Here is a 4,140-nt window from a genome sequence, read left to right as displayed (position 1 = left end):
TGAAATAATTTCTAGAAGAGTGCCTAGTTTAATACATTGAAACCCACCTACATTAAAACCTTTCTCAAAGATGTTTGAGCGTTTTCTTCTTTCTTCCTTTCTACATCCTAGTTCAAGGCCAGTTCAATAAAATCATGGGCTTTATAGTCAGGCAGATTTCATTTCAAGTCCTGGCTCTAACATTTATTAGCTATCTGACTCATTCAAAAATATTTACTGGGCACCTACTACGTGCCAGGCACTGTTCTGCCTGCTAATGATACATAAAAGAAGAAGGACATAATTCTTGCTCTTTACAGCTTAAATTCTAGTTTGTTCATTTTAAAATAAGGATAATAATCCCTTACAGTCTATTGTTGCTATAATGATTAAATAACACCATTTATGAGGAAGATTTATGAATAATAAATGCTCCCCAATAAATGCTAATTCTCCTCCTTCCTTCTCTTTTTTAAACTTTGAAGGAGGCTGGGAAAAGTATTAGGGCATTCTAACCCTAGCCCTGCCATTAACTAGCTGTGTGATCTCAGGCAAATGTCTGATCCTTTCTGGATCACAATCATTTCCTCCATAAAAGAATAATGTTGTACTAAATAATTTGTAAGAGACCATTTGTTAGGATGGGATTCTGTACTTCTCAGAATTAGTCATGAATCTTGATACGTTGTGGAAGAGTAGGTATATTAGACTGTGTTGTGATTCAAAAACAAATTCATAGCTAGCATTCATCAAGGACTTACTAGGTCCAAGCTGTCCAAATCCTTAAGGCTTTTTGCTTTAATCTCACAACAACTTCATGGGGCAGGCATTCCTACTTTCATTTTATATGAGCAAAGTAAACCTCAGAGAAGTGAATTTGGCAAAGTCACCCAGCAAGTCAGAGGCAAAAGTGGTATTGACACCGACGTCTGACTCAAAAAGCCATTCTCTCTGCCCTCCACTGCTGTTGGATAGTTGTCAGAGCTTGTCCTAAAACCAATTGACATACTTAGTGGCTCCATAAATTAATCAGTATGTCATGTGGGCAAAGAGTGACTCCTGCATGGTTCATCCACGGGAGACACAGAACATAAGCCTGGCTCCATTCTGTTCTCCGGCTCCTATTCTTGGCTTCCCCACAGCTGCCTCTCTCTACAGCCATTTCTGTGGATGAGTCCACGTGATTGATGGGAAACCAAACATTATTGTTCAGGAATGATGTTTTTTCAAATTGGACAGCTGCTGCTTGTTTGGCTGGGAGTTTGGCAAGTGTTTAAGTATTTCACTTTGTCATGGTGGTCAGACCTAGAGAAAATAATTAGGTGGTCATGGCAACCAGCATCCCAGGCACACCACAGTGACGCCGAGGAGGAAGCATTGAATGGAGAGTCCAGACATTGACTCTGCCCTGAGTACTCTGGCCTCAGGTTCCTCAGCAGGGCTGCCCCTTTAGGTCTAAAATCTCTCAATAGGAGAATGAAATACCTAATTCTATCCTGAAAGATACAGATCTTAAGAGACATGAAGACCAAAACTCATACTAAGCTCTTAAAGACTAAAGAGTGGGGACAGAAAAAAATCTCAAGTGAAACATCTGCTCTCTGCCTGGAACTGTGCTGTGTGCTTTATACCATTGTCTCAGTTAATCCTTACAACATTCTCCTTTGGACAGAGGAAGAAACTGAGGCTCAGAGAGGTGAAATGACTTGCCTACGATCACATAGCTGGATAGTAAAGGAATTAGGATGTGAACATTGGTCTAGTTGATCCTGAAGTCTTGCTACAACACCTATACTAAGCTACCATTTGGACCTTTCCCAGAAGCACCTGCTGCTTGAGGTATAGAAAGGGGCTGGGTGGAAGACACTGAAGTGTCCTAAAGGTGACGTCATTGTTTGACATCCCCTCCCCTACACTGCCCACCTTGGTGGGAATCTGGCTTCTGGTATAGCTCCTAAACCATTCTAGCATAGGCTATACCTCTCTTCTTCACCTCAGTTATTTCAAACCCACGTTGTCTCTACAGTATTTCTGAAGTGTCCTAGGCAGTACATTGAAATTGGGTCTGAACCCAACTCTTTCTTTCTTTGCCTTATTGGAAAGATGACAGAATCTGCCTGATGTTCTCCAATTCCTGGATTATATATCTTACCTCTGACTCAGACGATGAATTGATTGTTACCTTATGGATCTTTGAAAATTACTGTGCCTCATGGGCAGGTTCAGAAAAATCCCAATCATCAGTGATTTGTCTCCCTTTTCTGAATTTCTGCAATTTATTTAGAGTCTCATAAGATTACCCTTTATGGGGTGAGGGCAACTCATCTGCCACTTCATGCCCAGTAAGCTCTACACCCCAAAACATCTGAGGTTCCCTAATATAGGAATCAGAGCACCTGCCCTTGACTCCCTTTTCCACCACTAACTCATGGTGTCACCTTTGAAAAGCCAATGGACATGTCTGAAATAAAAGCTCTGACAAACTACTGAAAATGTCTTTCAATTCTAATATTTTATAATTCAAGTGTTCCTTCTAGTAAGCAAAATTTCAAATTCTATTTGAAAATTAAGATTATTCAACCTACTCCTCACTTCAGAATGAAGAGTATCACCTCTGAGATTGATACAAATTCACGGACTTTTGCCCCAAAGTTTTTATTTTTCTACCTCACATTTTTTTCTCTGCGTTCTGTAGAGGTAATTTACGGATTTTTAGAGAGCTGTCTTTCTGTCTCCTGATTAACAGGATACTAGATGAAGGGCAAATAAAAATGGTGATGATGCCAGTGAAGAAAGTAAACAAGTTAAATGATACCTTTAAGGAACTGAAGACAAGGGTTGCCTGACTCATGCTGCCCTTGCTATTACTATATTTCACTGTGTTTTGGCTGCATCGGATGACGGTGTCATAGGAAGGGCATAGCCTTTGCATCTGGCTCTGTCTCTTCAGTAGCTGCATAATCTTAGACAAGTTACCCAGCACTTCCAAGCCTCAGTATCCTTTTCTGTTAAATGTGAATGCTGGTACCTTGATGGTTGTTGTGAGTATCAGGGGTTAGATAAACACAATGCAAAAGCATTGAATCTTAAGAGATATGTCCTGATATACTTACAGGTGAATTGAGATGATGTTTGGGATTTGCTTCAAAGTAATTGATGGAGATAGTCAATTGATTTTCTTTCTTTTTTCTTGTTTGTTTTTTTGTTTTGTTTTTACTTTAACTTCTATTTTAAGTTCAGAGGTACATGTGCAGGTTTGTTACACAGAAACGTGTGTCATGGGGGTTTGTTGTACAGATTATTTCGTCACCCAGGTATTAAGCTGAGTACTACTAGTTATTTTTCCTGATCCTCTCCCTCCTCCCACCCTCTACCGTCCAAAAGGCCCTAGTGTATATTGTTCCCCTCTATGTGTCCATGTGTTCTTATCTTTAGGTCCCACTTACAAGTGAGAATATGCAGTATTTGATTTTCTTTTCCTGTGTTAATTTGCTAAGGATAATGTCCTCCAGCTCCATCCATGTTCCTGCAAAGGACATGATCTCATTCTTTTTATGGCTGCGTAGTATTCCATGGTATATATGTACTGTATATTCTTAATCCAATCTGTCATTGATGGGCATTTAGTTTGATTCCATGTCTTTGCTGTTGTGAATAGTGCAGCAATGAACATACATATGCATGTTTCTTTACAATAAAAATGTATGTTACTTGGGGTGTATACCCAGTAATGGGATTGCTGGGTCCAATGGTATTTCTGTTTTCGGGTTTTTGAGGAAGTGCCACACTGTCTTCCACAATGGTTGAACTAATTGACACTCCCACCAACAGTGTATAAGCATTCCTTTTTCTCTGCAACTTGCCAGCATCTGTTATTTTTTGACTTTTAAATAAATGCCATTCTGATTGGTGTGAGATGATATCTCATTGTAGTTTGGATTTGCATTTCTCAATGATCAAAGATGTTGAGCATTTTTTCATATGATTGTTACCTGCATGTATGTCTTCTTTGGAAAGTGTCTGTTCATGTCCTTTGCTCACTTTTTAATGAAGTTGTTTGGGTTTTTTCTTGTAAATTTGTTTAAGTTCTTTATAGATGCTGGATATTAGACCTTTGTCAGATACATAGTTTGCAAAAGTTTTCTCCCATTCTGTAGGTTG

Source organism: Rhinopithecus roxellana, chromosome 12 (assembly GCF_007565055.1).
Source record: "Rhinopithecus roxellana isolate Shanxi Qingling chromosome 12, ASM756505v1, whole genome shotgun sequence".
NCBI classification, from domain to species: Eukaryota; Metazoa; Chordata; class Mammalia; order Primates; family Cercopithecidae; genus Rhinopithecus; species Rhinopithecus roxellana.
Note: the sequence above shows the minus strand (reverse complement) of the source record.